The sequence below is a fragment of the Peromyscus leucopus genome, chromosome 14 (genome assembly GCF_004664715.2).
Source record: "Peromyscus leucopus breed LL Stock chromosome 14, UCI_PerLeu_2.1, whole genome shotgun sequence".
NCBI classification, from domain to species: Eukaryota; Metazoa; Chordata; class Mammalia; order Rodentia; family Cricetidae; genus Peromyscus; species Peromyscus leucopus.
The window spans coordinates 44,499,515-44,514,916 of NC_051075.1; the positions used below are offsets into that span (position 1 = coordinate 44,499,515).

General features: G+C 47.9%; 1 protein-coding gene across 2 annotated transcripts in view; it reads right to left on the reverse strand.

Annotated features, from left to right (window-relative positions):
• The window catches only part of Sptb (spectrin beta, erythrocytic), a 131,168-nt gene that overhangs the window by 79,673 nt on the left and 36,093 nt on the right, over positions 1-15,402 (reverse strand). Inside the window, exon 2 of one of the 2 annotated variants that reach the window (XM_037210644.1) lies at positions 14,278-14,423. The exons of the other annotated variant lie outside the window; for it this stretch is intronic. The gene's annotated coding sequence lies outside the window, so the exon portion shown is untranslated. The remainder of the gene's footprint in view (positions 1-14,277; positions 14,424-15,402) is intronic. 2 annotated transcript variants of the gene reach the window in all.

Sequence of the window (15,402 nt, forward strand, 5' to 3'; positions counted from 1 at the left end):
ACCCCAAGACCGTCTTCAACCACTAAGCCTCTTACCAAAGTATAGGCGGGTCTTCCCTGTCCCATTTCCAGAGTCCCCCTTATCTGACAACTGCCATGCCCTGTTTCCAGATGATACTGGCAGGACAGGTCCTAAGAAGCTTACTCATTTACAGCTCGGTGCCGGAAAGCCCACGGGACTATAACGGCGGCGTGCTCGCCTGCTGAAGGCGTGCCCTTAACTTGGAAAATGTCTCGCACAGCCTTTCGTGGCCACCTCTCACACCGACCCAGAACCCACCTGCTCCTCGGATGGGGGCTGGGCCTCAGAATCCCAGCCTCGAGCGCTTTGCCCAGCTCATCAATGACGACCCGGGGAATGCCAGGGGCTATAGTGCTCACCCCGTGGGTCTGGGTTGTTTGGAGTCAGCTTTCCACCATCGCCCAGCAGAGAGAATGCATTTCCCTCCACCCCCCAGCCTCCCAACGGAGTAACCAGGCCTCCCTCCTCTTCTCCTGGTCCCTCAAAGGCATGAAGCTGGGACATGGGGCCACATCAGGTAATGGCACTCTTCCTCAGTGGGACTGAGGAGGAGGCTGAGGCAGTCCCTCAGACAACGACTTCCTTAACTAGGACTGGACACTTGAGGTCTGTCTTGTCTGATTGTATGGTCTGCCCATTACGGTGTTTTCTAGTCTGTTCCGTGGCTTACGCTGCTCCAACCTGCTTTTAACCTATTTGGTACTATGGCAACCCAGGTCAGGAGATTAAAGCCAGCAGTTCCCTTGGTTACTTGTCTTCGAATGCATCACCAATGAGGGAAGGTGCCCGTCTACCCCCCGGGCTCATAACTGGACTGCATATGCACAGACACCGTAGAGAAAAGTCAAGTACACAAACCCGCACCCACTGAAACGGAATGAGAACCAATGAGATGCCATTGCAGGCCATTTACTCTGTCACCCTTCACTGTCAACCTGACATCTTCACCCACGTAACACAGTTCAGTGTCAGTGTGGCTACAACTGTGCACACATAGCTCTCAGAAAAGCAGAACATGGGGCGGGGGGCAGGTGTCAGCACCATGGGTCCGCGGTGAGGCCTCCGTAAATGCCACCTGTGAGTGGCCTTTCAAGCAGGTGAAAACCACCACCATTTCTCACCCCAGGGCACTCTCCGCCTTACCATACCGTGCAGTTCACATGCCAACACAGCCCGGCCACAGTGACAGGGTGTGGCTTAGGATTCTTGGAGCTCCAGACTGTCTGCCGTTGCCAGCATCAAGGACCCCCGTGCATTGGCATTGGCACTGGTCATTTGTGACTGTCACTGTTTGGTGAGACCTTTGGAAGCCCCTGCTGGGCAGTTTCTGTCACTGGGCAGGGGCTTCAGACCTACGTGTTGCGACTTGCCTGCCGTCATCACGGAAACATCTACTAAGAACGGCCTCTGGTCGTAGCACACAGCTGCTGCAGCGGGGTGGGGTGGTGAGGACTCAGCTCTGCCAGTCCTTGTGGGGATTTGGTTGGGAACAGGTGCTGCTCAGCTCTGTACGGGGATTGGCTTTTAAGAACAGTGTGGCTCAACACTCCCATCCCGCTCCACTGGGGGCAATTACAGGGCAGAAGGGAGAGACACCAGTATTATACGAAGGGTGAGCATCTCTCATCGGCAACACTCCAAACTCTGAAGTCTTTTCAGCTTCACGTGATACCACAAGTGGAAAATTCTACACATGACCTCATGTGATGGGTCACAACCCACAGTCAGGGTCATTGAAAAGACTACATAAAATTACCTAAGGCTGTGTATGTAAGATGTACATGAAGCATACATGGATTTCATATGTGGACTTGGGAAGCCTTAGGAATCTCGTTATGTATATGCAAATATTCCAAAAGTCAACAAAAAGATAACAAATCCAAAATCCTTCAGGTCCCACACCTTTTGGACAACCGGCACATAATCTTCAAAGACTGGTGTTTCAAGCTCTGTAGCAACAGTTACAGAAAACTAATACTACGCGGCCTTACTTCTTCTGCAGACTCATTTTTGTTGTTGTTAAGATTAATACTGACTTATTCTCTTGGGATAAGTAGTAGGTGAATTGAAAAGGTAAACGTACAGTTTTTCTTTTTTCACTAGGACCCCCTCCCAATTAAAAAAAAAACATAGTCACTTCTCTCTGAGGAGAGCTGTGGGAGGTGATGAAGGAGTAAGGCTTCAACAAAGGAGATCTCAGAACAGATTGAAGTAATGAAATTCAATTAATTATTTCTAATAAAATAATTGATCCACAAAGGATCAAATTAAAGGACTCTTAGTATCACAGAGACGGGCTAGACCTTGTGTGCAGCATGAAGAACCTTCTCACCTGTGATTTTCTTGCCCAAACTGTGGAGCCTCAGACTCTAATCTTTAGAACTGACTTTCCATCTTCAGGATCTACAGGAAATCAAGACAAGGAAGAGACAGATCCAGAGCTCTGGGCATCCTGCAAACAACTGACTCAGTTTCTTCTAGTTCCTGTGGTTGAAACAAAGTGGGTTTGTTCATCTGTTTATTTGCTTGTTTGGTTTAAAGAGGAGGGCAGTGCGGACTGTTGTGGGCTAAAGGAGACTTCAAAGATGTAACAAGCAAATACAATGTGTACGTGGTTTTGTATCTTAGGTCAACTAAAGCTATTTGAATTATAGGCTCAGTTTTAGATGATAACCAGTTCTAGTCAACTAATAGGTATGAAATGACGTTATGATTATGTAAGAAAACTAAACTATGGTGGTTTGAATGAAAATGGCCCCTGTAGGCTCATACAGAGTGGCACTATTAGGAGGTGTGTCCTTGTTGGAGTGGGTGTGGCTTTGTTGGAGGAAGTGTGTCACTGGAGGTGGGCTTTGAGCTCTCTCTCTGTCTCTGTCTCTCTGTCTCTGTCTCTGTCTCTGTCTCTCTCTCTCTCTCTCTCTCTCTCTCTCACTCTCTCCTTGCTGTCTGCTGATATGGATGTAGAACTCTCAGCCTCAGCTACCTCTCTAGCACCATGTCTGCCTGCTTGCTGCCATGCTTCCCACCATGATGGCAATGAACTAAACTTTGGAACTGTAAGCCAGCTCCAATTAAACGCTTTCCTTTAAAAGAGTTGCTGTGGTCATGGTGTCTCTTCACAGCAACAGAAACCCTACCTAAGACATCAACCTACTGTATATTTTAGTGATGCTGAAGAACACAGTGGCCAGCAAGACATGAGATCTGGGATTTGCTTAACCCTGTTTTAGGAAAGTAGAAAACGAAAGCAAATGAAAAACCTCTAGTCACTGACTTGGGGTGACATACACATGGGGATCTGTGATGCCATCCCTTCTGCTTCTACATGAAAATTCTTATAAGAATTTTAAAGCTAGCTATGATGGCTCATACTTGGAATCCCAGCATTCAGGAGGCTGAGGCAGGAGGATCACCATGAGCTCAAAGCCACAGTAAGTGTCAGCCCAACCTGGGCTACACAGTGAGGCTCTGGGTCAAAAAACAAATAAAAAAGGTTTTTAATAAGATTTATACTTAATGATACACTAAATCTATAAGATAGAGTAGTGTATCTTTCATGAGAGATATAGTCCTAGATCCTCAAGTAGATGCTTAAGACTTCAGCTAGTTCTGAACAATATATATATATATATATATATTAGAACACACACACACACATATATATATATGAGTATTTTTCTCTATACATACAGATCCATAATAAAGTTTATAAATTAGGCACAGCAGATCAACACAACTAATAAAAGAATAAAACAACTATAACTATATAGTTTAATAAAATTGCCAACACCACTACTCTTGTACATTGGTTCCATTGAGTAAAACAAGAGCTACTTAAATTCTAGACTATGACTCTAAGAAAGCCAACCTGATATTAGAAAGGGATACTAAGTGAGCAACGGGTGGGTAGCATATACAGCGCGGATATGTCAAATGAAGAATAATAGAATGATTCACGGCCATGTTAGAGCAGGAGGCGCAAGATTCCATCATGCTACTCAGAAGCAGTATGCAGTCGAAAGCTTACAGGTATATTTCTGAAGTTTTCCACTGAATACGTACAGCTTGCTGTAACCATCGGCACTGAAATCATGAGAAGTGAAGCCACCAGTGCGGGGACAACTGTCTAGCAGTCACAGCCTGAAATACAAGTGGTGCCCAGAATACAAGTCAGCGTTGCCATGGCCTTAGCACCTGGCACGGTCTGGCGGCTCCTGCCTCCCTTTCTGAGCTCATCGTCCACCCGCATGACGTGTATCCTCCAAGCCTTCTTCCACCTCTTCAGACTCGTCATGTCTGGACCACCTCTGGGCCCTTGTGTATGCGGGGCCTGTGCCAGAGACACTTTGTGGAGTGACCACGCATGTCTGTCTCCTGCCCACTCCCCAAGCCTCTTCTTGGGCATCACTTCCTTGTGGCAGTCCTCCCTGCGCAGTCTAAGGTGAGTCCTCCCTGTCACCCTTGGTCTCGGCACTCTGACCCACTGTTGGAAGTGCTCTTACCCATCTGTCTGTAGACTTTCTCTCTCCTTGCCTAGGCTGTAGGCTCCATGGAGGCAGGCAGTAGCCATGTATTTCCATTATACTCACTGGATCCTAGTACTCCGTGATACACCTGGGACACAAGTAGGTGCTCAATAAATAGCATCGTCTTAGTGACCTGCTGTCATCCTGGAGCCCCTCCACCTCCGCCTCCACACCCCTTATCCCATGTATTCATTCCCCCAGCTCTCCCGCTTATGAGCACGAATCGCTCATTCACTATCTATTACCAGTAAGTCCAGCTGTTAGGCATCTGTAGGGCACCTTCCCTTCACCATTCCTTCACGTCCCAAAGCTTTCTCTTCACATCAGGGTGTCACCACTTCTTGAGTGCCTATGGAAAACGTTCCATTTCTTCCTAAGCTCAGGCCTTTCAACCTCTACCCCTTATAAGGGCACACCCTTCTCTGGAAGCTTCCAACACCACGGTCTGACCCAAAACTACGGCATCTGGGGCTGAGCGCATCTTCTCCCTGTGCTGACTCTGCTCAATGTATCCTGAGCCTCCACATTACACCTGTCACATCCTATACACTGAAGTCAGCTCACTCTCTCCTCCCGATGGGTTTTTGTTGGTGGAGGTTTTTTGTTTTGTTTGTTTGTTTGTTTTTACAATGAATACATCTTTTCATTTAGAGATACAATATAGAGCAGTTTCTCAGAATTTAACCTTTTCCCTCCCACCCACCTTCCTGGGTCCTCCACTGTTTCTAGGCCCAAGAGGCAGCCAAAATGGGATTAAGGAAACTGGTCCACAGAGTCCTCCCTCCTTCCCATCCCTCGATTCTGGGGACGAGTGCTGGACTACTAGTTTTTTGTTTGTTTTGTCAACTTGACACAAATTAGAGTCATGGGGAAGAGACAACCTCGGTTAAGGAATTGCCTCCATCAGATTGGCCTGAGGGCATGCCTGTGGGGCATCCTCTTGATTAATGGTAGATACAGTAGGGCCCAGCCTACTGTGGGCAGAGCCATCCCCTAGGCTGTGTAGAAAGCAAGCTGAGCAAGCCATGCAAAGCAACCCAGTGAGCAGCGTCCCTCCACAGCCTGTGTTTCTGTTCCTGCCCTGACTTCTCTCAGTGATGGGCTGCGACCTGTAAGTTGTAAGATGAAATAAAGTCTATCCTCCCTGAGAGTTTTGGTCATGGTGTTGTTAATCACAGCAACAAAAGGTAACTAATGCAACTGTCTAGACCTTTCTCCTCCTGCCTTCATTTTAACACGCTCAAGTCTGCCATCTTGAGCAGAAATTCTCTGTCATCCTCTGCCTCCTCCCTTTCATAACCAAACTCCTTGACAAAGTTGCCAAGGACATGAACAGGTAACTGACATAAAAGGAAACCCAGGAGGGCTGAAACAAGGCCAAGAGACAGTCAAGCCTTTCAGAGCTGAGACATGTATATTAAAACAAGGAGGTGAAGGAGGCTTTAGCAAGCTAGAGAATGCCAGATGCAGATGGTGATGCAGAAGTACGCTGCTATCGCCAGTACGGACTGGCCCGGCATAAGGCCAGACACACCAAGTGGCCGAGATGCCACTTGCTGAACAAATGCACAAGCCTGAGAAATGGCCTTAAGAGGACTGGAGTGACTCCTATAGGAGACCCACTATTTAAGGTCAGGGAGACCGGGGGCTGGAAACATGGCATGTGCGATCATGCTGAGGATCCGTCCATATCCAATGTGGTCGCTGTGGCTCCTGCTGCTTCAGCCCCGCGCTCCAGGCACCTCTTCTGTTGCAAGACAGCGTGGCTAAAGGGGTGGGCAGCGACATCGGGGCCCAAGCCCCTGCGAGTCTCTGGGCATCTTGAAACCTCGGATCCAATCCCCGCCCAGTGTCCCCATTCAACAGACTGACAAGAGCAGCAGCCTCTCGAGATGCTTCCGGACGGGAACGCCTTCCCCATGCCACGCAGAAGTCTTTCATGTCTCCTTCATCATGCCACAGAAATGCCAGTCATGGAATGCTTTCAATCCCAACGTCTCCACCACACAAACAAAAGCAGCTATTTTAAAAGGCTGACTTTTAAATAATGCAGAAGTTATGGGTGCCAATTTATTCATTCGTGTTGGAGCTCTTACAATAATTCAATTAAAGCTCAACTTTTAACAGCAGCTCAGGCCCACAAGGGCTCCTGCGGGAACAGGTGCTGGCCAAGGGGTTTTCCCATCCCTGGCCAGGGCACTGAGCCTTGACTCCGTGGGGACATCCTCTGGGGACGTTTAGGAAGTTGTCTGCAAGACACAGACAGCTCCAGTCTCAAGCAGAGGTAACTGCGACTTCTCAAGGCCTGGCATCAGTTCCTGCTACGCCCCGTCTCCCAGGCCTTCACAGGAGCATGTGGCCACTTGGCTCTTCAGCTCTTACTTGAGCTCTGCCTGAGGGGCGGCAAGCCACACTGCAGGCCACGCTCCTCAGGAACAACAGCGAACTCTCTGAATGACCGTGAAGCAGAGCTAGGGCTAAGATGTCCTAGCTACTGCCTTGTCTGTTGCTCGGATGAAATACCCCAACAAGAGCAAGTCCATGAAGGGAGGGTTTGTTTGAGCTCATCCTTTGAGGGCACAGTCCGTCATGGCGGCAAGAGTTTGAGGCAGCTGGTTGTACTGCATCCATGGTCAGGAAATGGGGGCTGAGGGGTAGCGGAGGGAGGGGACGGTACTGATGCTCAGCTGACTTTCCCCTTTGTATTCAGTCCAGGACCCAACCTCAGAAAATGGTGCCATCCACCTTAGTTAACCTAAACAAAATAATCCCTCACAGGCTGACCTAATCTAGGTAATCCTTCACGTGTGTGTCTGGAGGCCTGCCTCCCAGGTGATCCCAGGGCCTGTCAAGATGACAATCAGCACTAACCATCACAGAAGGGAACCCAGAATTATTAAGTCCCCCCAATATGTACAGCCCCACTTGCCGCGTGCTCCCCTGAACCAACTGTTAAATCGCATTGTTGTTACTAAGGCTATCATCCCATTCAGTCAAAATAAAAGACCTCGACTGAAATCCTAACTTCCACTCTTAGTAGTTATGTATCCTTCTACAAGTCACTTAACCACTCTGTGCCTCAGTTTCCCTGAGCTGTTGTGGCACAACTACTCGACATACCCATATCTTGATGCCCCATTTTCTGCTCACACAGTTCAGACACACTTTTCCATCACCCCTGCTTAGGTGAGGCTGGGTGACCACACAAACATGACCTGCATCTCTTCAAGGTCTTAGCCATAAAACTTCTTCCCATCCTCTGATGCTTGCCCTTACGTTCCTAGAAATCAGGGCCACAAGACGGGAGGAAACTGCCTTCTTAGCTGGCCTGGGAGTAAAGCTTCCTCCTTGGTTCACATCACTTTCCTCACCATAATGTGAGTAAGAAATAAAAGTTCACTTTGCGGTTTCCTCCAGTCCATTCAACAGCCGCCACATAAACTTGAAGAGGAGATCATACGGAGTTATCCAACTGTGATGCAGAAACCGTATAACTGCCAAGTGGCCCAAGGTGTTACTTACAAAAAAGATGCAGTGTAGCTCAGTTTCAAGTTTGTGAATGTGATCAGTGTGTTCTCATAGTGAAAAGAAAAGGATACGGGACGTAGAGTTCACCATCATCCTGCTGTTCTTTCTGAGACCCTTTTCTGGGTCACCCTTCTTCATGCAGCCACACTGTCCTAAACTGCTTTAATGCCACTCCACTGAGTAGACCAACCCTTCCTCCGTCCTCAGACCTCCTGACCTTCCCACTGCCAAGCGAGACCGACCCCACAGCCTAAGTCCCGACCACGGTAAGTGTCTCAAAACCAAGGGAGCTGCTTTTGCTTTACTGGGAAGATTAAGAGGAAGAAGTGTCAAAGAGGAAGACTTAGAGCCAAACCAGGCCAATGGGTGACAAATGGTCGGACAAGCTACTCACCACCTTCAAATAATGAAAGGGGGTGGGGTAGCTGTCTATGGATCTGCAGAGAAAGCCAGCTCTATCCTGTCTGTCCTGGGAAGGTATGGACTTCTCAATAGACTTTGTGCTAGAACACTGTTCTAGTTACTTTTCCTGTAACTGTGATTAAAAACAACTTCAAGGGCCAGGTGAGGTGGTGCACGCTTTTGTGAGTTCGAGGCCAGCCTGGTCTGCAGAGTGAGTTCCAGAACAGCCAGGACTACACAGAGAAACCCTGTCTTGGAAAAACAAAACAGAGAGAGAGAGAGAGAGAGAGAGAGAGAGAGAGAGAGAGAGAGAGAGAGAGAGAGAGAGAGAACCACCTTAGAAACACATCTCTGGTTCTGTCTGAAGATTATTCAGATTAGGTTAATTGAGGTGGGAAGACTCACCCTAAACGTGGGCAGTACCGTTCCATGGGCTACTGTCTGCGCTGAACACGCAGGAGAAAGTGAGCTAAGCATAAACATTCAACTCATTCTACTTCTTCAACTCACTCTACTTCCTGATTACAGATGCAGTGTACACCAGCGGCCTCAGGCTGGTCTCCAACTCAGAGATCCACCTACCTCTGCCTCCCAAATGGTGCGGTTGAAGGCATGCGCCACCACTGCCAGGCTCCATGGAGATTCCAGATTCAATCAAGTTAACAATAAAGACTGGCCATCCCAGTGGAAGCTCTTGATTAGAGAGTAGGAGTTGTCTGAGGTGTATGTGTCGGGGAGGGTGCCGGCAGGAAGGCTAGAGTTCCTGCCTCTGAGTTCCACTGGGACTTCTTAGCTTCGCTGCCCACTTACAAACAAGAGAGCTGATGAACTTTCCACCCCTACTCCAGCAGTTCATATTTTCCTATGGAATCAAGACGAGCACTCGCAAGCTGGCTGCAACTGTTTATATAAATAATTCAATAAATAGCTATGAACTATAGAATCCCCAAATCTATTTATTACTTAGATATAAATATACAAAAAAACCATGAAAATTTTAGAATGAAAACTATAAAGGATTCATGGAATAAATCAAATCATATGGTAAACCACCATGTGGGTGCTGGGAGCTGAGCCCGGGTCCTCTGCAGGAGCAGCAAGTGCTCTAACCACTGAGCCGCCTCTTCCAGACCCTCAACTGATTTTTGAGAAAGATGCAAAAGCAACTCAAAGGAGACAGGATGATAGTTCGTCTGATTTCCAACAAATGATGCCGGAACAGCTGTCCATCCACAGGCAAAACTGTGAACCGTAGCCCATAACTCGAAAGAGCATGGTCAAAGATTAACCCGGGATGAGTTGTATACTTAACTATAAAGCCTACAACCATAAAACTTCCAGAAAAAAAGAAATCTTAGAGACATTAGACTAAGCAAAAAAATAATTTAGACACATCAAGAGCATAACCCTCAAGAGACAAGATATAAAAGGAAAGTTTGATAAATCTGACCACTCAAATTAAAATCATCTGCTCCTCAAAAGGCCCTGCCCAGAGTGGAAATACAAGCAGCAGACGGGGAAGAAATGTTTGCAAAACACGCATTTGATGAGGAACTTCCATCCAGAAACACAAAGAACTCTCAAAACTCATTAACAGAAAACCAGACCCTCCTGAGAAAGAGCACAAGGTTTCTAAAGACGCTTCCCTAGAAACTGCACGTGGATGGCAATTAAGCACAAGAGAAGGTGCTCTCTCATAGGGAGATGCAAACCAAAGCCACAATAAGATAGCGGTATATGCTTCTTCAAGTAGCGTATTTAAAAAAAAAAAAAAGCCCTTGACTGATCAGAATGCAGACACTGAGACTCCCACATGTCATTTGTGAGATGCAGAACAGTACAGCAACTATAGAAAGCAGTGTGACAGAGTTTAATTATGCATTTACCATACGACCTAGCAATCCCACTCCTAGGCATTTCCCCAAGAGCAGTGAAAACTTCTGTTCACACAAAAAAAGTCTGTGCAAATATTTACAGTGACTTTATCATCTAGAAATTGGAAACAACCTAAATGCTTATCAACTGAAGAATGGCTAAGCCAACTGGTACATCCACAAAGGAGAATATTACTCAGTAATTAAAAAAAAAAAGACTTGATATACACACAGCATTGATGAGTCACAAAAGCATTACGTTAAGTGAAAAAAAAAAACAGAGTCAGAGGCTTCGTGTTATATAATTTGAGGTATGTGACATTTTGGATAAAGCAAAACTATAGGAACAGAAGCAAATCGATGATATCAGGGATTAGAGTTGGGACAAGAGGCGGGTCCCAAATCAGCATGAGAGAACGGCGGGGGTGGGGTGGGGTGGGGTGGGGTGGGGTGTGTGTGACTGTGGTAGTAGTTACACAACCATGCATACTTACCAAACCTATAGAAATGTAACCCAAAATTTAGGCAGTGTATGTCAATGACACCTGAATAAACCTAAAGATAAATTAACAAAGCTAAAATTATAAATACACATAAAAGACAAACATACAAATAAACATACACATTTATGGAATACTTAATGTTTGCAGTCTCACTGTTATTAGTGGCCCTGACAACAATAACTTGGAATATTTTTATTACAATTAATTTTTTATGTAGAGGGTTTTTTTTTAGCAAGATACTGTGCTGTGAATATGTGTGGAGGAGAATTCCAGGGGTGGGAGAGACAGCTCGTGGGTTAAGGCACTTACTGCTCTTGCAGAGGACTGGGGTTTGGTTCTCAACCCACACATGGGGGCAGGGACTCATGTGGTCAGGAATCCTCAGGCTTGGGCAGCAAGCCTTTACCCACTAGGCATCCTGCCTTCTTGTCCACCTTATGTTTTGAGACCTGGTCTCTCTCTGAATCTGGAGCTCCCCCGTTCTTCTAGACTGCCTGGCCAGCGAACACCAGGGTCCTCCCTCAACATCCCCACCCCAGGGCACTGGGATTACAAGCATGCCTGGCTTTCTGTGGGCGTTGGGGATGGAATTTCGGAACTCAGCCTTGTGCAGCAGGTCCTTTACAGACAGAGCCATCTCCTCCTCTGCCCAGAGCAGAGGTTTTTTGAGGTAACTGGTTATATTTATGGTTTAAATGTTTCAAACTGTCTTTTATAAATACAAAAAGAAAAAAGAAAGAAAAGGCCTTGAAAGTCACAAGACTAATACTGACTGCCTCAATGCAACATAATAGGCACATCCTGCAATTATTTAATATCCACTCTGGACTTTGGTGAAATTCAGAAAGCTGTGTTTACTCGTCGGAGAGATCAGTTCCCAAAAAGAACCTCCTTGTGGCTAAGGACGGCACATGTTCTCAGGGCTCACCTGCCTGAACTGCAGCCCATATGACCCTGGGTACCATTCCTGCACACAGTGGATGCTCACACACTGAGCTCCTTGCGTCTGGGGCTGTCCATGGGCCCAACTCTAAGCAGAAGGTTGGTCAGACACAGAGCAGCCCTTCTCTGGTGCAGAAACGTCTACAGCCTGCACATTTTGCTGTGAGACAGATCTTTTTGACCACCGATCACAAAATGATGCAGGGCAGGGCTGTGATGAACATCAACTATTTCCTGAGTGGGTGCTAAGCAGATGTCCGTAAGGAGATGGTCTTTGTTTGTCCCCCAAGGAGTGACAGTCAGCCAGGAACTGAAACATCCCTTGTAGACAGCTGGGAACAACTCCTCTCTGCTCCAGCGGTCTCACCTGGCTAACAGGGAGCCAAATCCTCCTGCTACGAAGCTGTGACCATCAAATATTTATTGGTGGTTTGCCTTGGGCCAGGCATGGGGTTTTGTAAACCCCATCACATGGGAAACTCCGAACAGCCCTGAGAGGCAGCCATTCCCTTAATCCCCATTTGATAGGTCAGGAAATGGGGGCTTAGAGGATCAGCCTGTGAGGAACAGGGCTGGGATTCAAACCCTAGCAGTCTGGCTCAGAGCCTCTGCCTTTACCCACAGTGGTCACCACGACATTGGCCCAACCTGACCCCAGCCCTGTGCAGGAAGGAATCTGGACACCAAAGCGGCAGGGTTATAAACAATTTTAAAAGCATCGGAGATGCATCCCTCCGTGTCCAACTCAACACCAGGCAACAAGAACTTCCAGAAAGGCGACAGGAAAGAAAGGTGATCTCCACAGGGAGGCTCAAGAGGCCTCTTAGGGTCACAGCTAATCCACCCCGGTATTTCAGAACACAAACACACCAAGCCTCTAGCCTGCACCAGACTGATGTCTTATAAGGATCACCAGCTACTTTGACCCCACCCGCACCTCCCGCTCACTCACAGACAACAAGAGAGAGCGTTCTAGGACAGAAAAGAAACTGAGGCTGGAGAGAAATGTTCACAGCCAGTCCCGGGGGCTCCCATCTGAAGTCCCGCCTTGCATTTCCAGAGGCTTTCTTTAACGTGGCAGGCATCCACCTATCTGCAGGAGGGGAACCCCAGTGTGTGGCAGACAAGAAGGCTTCTAGCAGAAGGCTTCACAAGGTGTTGTGGGCTGATACCGGCTTCCCCGTATCTGTTAAAGAACGCGGCAAATGTTATCATCTAGAGGCAGCCGGAGCAAGACTACCCCTAAATTCCGAGCACTGTACGTGGGCTTCCCCAGAAGTTCCTGCACTGGACTTCACATCGGCACCTCTTCCATCCCATAACCAAGCTGAGCCGCTTGCTAAGTAACCAAGAATACATTCTTCTCTTAAAGCGGCCTGCTTCCAAATAGCTCCCATGGAGCAAAGGCTGCAAGGACTACAGAGGAGCCACCTGTTCCTGGGAAGCCTGTGGGCGTGGCCAGAGTGGTGGACACATAAGCCAGGCTAGGCCATTTGCAAAGTGTGGAGAAATGAGCGTGTCCTGCTAACACAGTGTACAAGCAACCCCAAAACACCAGCACGGCGTCAGTGTCCCCTAACACAAGGCAACAGGAATCTTCCACTCAGGAAGGGCTTGAGCTAGTTTCCAGAAAGAGCCAGAGGATAGCATAGGAGGGATTTAGGACCAGAAAGACTAGATGACTCTGACCTGGTGTTGTGAACCAGGCAGTATTTTGTCGGGGGAAGGGATAGGCACATCTGGACGTAGACTGCCTGGAGAAAACTAGACGCAGTCGCTTACTGGCTGTACCGCCTGCCTTAGGCTGTTTAAGTTCCGTAAATGTCTAATTCTTCATCTATAAAGTAGAGTTAATAACAGGCATCATCACCCAGCACTGTTGCCTGGATCAAATGAGACGATGTGTTGTTAAAGTCCTTGGTGGGGTGCCTGGGCACCTGGCACACAAGAGAGTGGGTTACTAACACTGCCCCGTCTCCGAACCACGGGTCGGCCCCTCCTTGTGCCTCAGTTTCTCCACTGAGTAACTCTTCTTCCCTCTGTTCATGGCACTTTAAAAGAGAACATATATAGAAGCAGAGTTTCCCGCTCTTTTCTCTAGCCACCAGAAGCCTACTGTCCCGTGTTCACAGGGAACCTGCCCAGGCACCGCCTCCCTGCCCTGTCTGGGTGTCTGTGCGCAGCCCCTAACTAACCCGAGGTGCCAGATTCCTGTCAAGCGGGTCATCTGTCCTTTTGCACATCTCGTGGTTCTGTGGTGCTGGGAACAGGTCGGAGGCAGCATCCTCACACCACCGGGATGTCTGAGGCAAGTCCCTAAAAGAGATACTGTGGAACGTGCCGAAGTCCTGCAGTCAGCCCTCAGGATTCCTTCCCAACCCCTTCTCCCATCTCTCCTAAGGAAACTTGGTTTTAGCGCACTAGATGGGGGAAGAGACAGTATCCGAACGTTTGCCCCAATTCTTCACAACAAAGGCTTACCTTCCTGTCTTTTCACGGCTGTGTGGTCGCAGCACCTTCCACAGCTCCATTCCCATCCCCGCGTGTAGCCTCGGACGCTAAGGAAGGCCCGGCTGTGACATCCTGTTAGTCCAGGCTTCAGGCTTCAGGCTTGGCTTGGTGGCTCCCTTCAGACAAAGTCCACCATAAAAGCTGGGCTCTGAGGGAGGATGGGGTTTGCAGGGTGGAATGTTCCCTGGCTCACCTCAGCAGCACACCCATCAACCAGCTGACAGGCCCAGAGAAACCATCATTGTTCTCGTTGGCATCAGCGTGTGGGCCTTGACCCAAACCATTCCATGCTGGATTTAGAAGCTGCCCGTTCTCACCCTGTAAACTCAGTACTCTGGAGGTCAGGTAGGAGGCTCATGGGTATGAGGCCAATCTGGGCTCCATGTTGAGCCCTTGTCTCAAAAAAATAAAAATAAAAACAAAACAAAGCAAACAACAAAAAGCCCACAGACTTCCCAGTCTTTGGTAGGACTCTATACACAGCTACCACCACCAGGCTCCTGTCCCAGAACAGAACTGTTTAGCCTGTGTTTATACAGGAACAGTTAATTTGATGTATCTCCTTCCTGCCAACCTAATACATTTTATTAGGTTGTTTTTAATTACAAATGTGATGCACGCCAAGCCCTTAGAAAATCTCATCCAAAAAAGGCCGCCGTTGAGGTCCAACTGTAGTGGACTCTGTCCACACTCAGAATGGTGCCTCCCAGTTGAGGGGAGAATCCACACGAGGAACAGCAAGGGATGGCCTCTCTCTCCAAGAACTGCTTGGCCAGAGTCATGGCATGAACATGACCAGCTGGAAAAACCACTCTGTCTTTATATTTACACTTGCCAATGATACTGCCAATAAACGGATGGATATCTCTGTCATAAACTATCCACACAGGCATGAAGGGATGGAGCCCCAGTACACACCAGGAAGTTGATCTCCAATAACAGACAGCTGTAGAACACATCACTGAGAGCAACACTACTCATATTTAGTGCATGGGCGAAAGGACCCTAAACGTCTAACACACTTTCTTTTCCTTTGAGTGACCTTTGTCTGTTTTTGAGACAGGGTCTCATGGAGCCCAGGCTAGTGTCAAACTC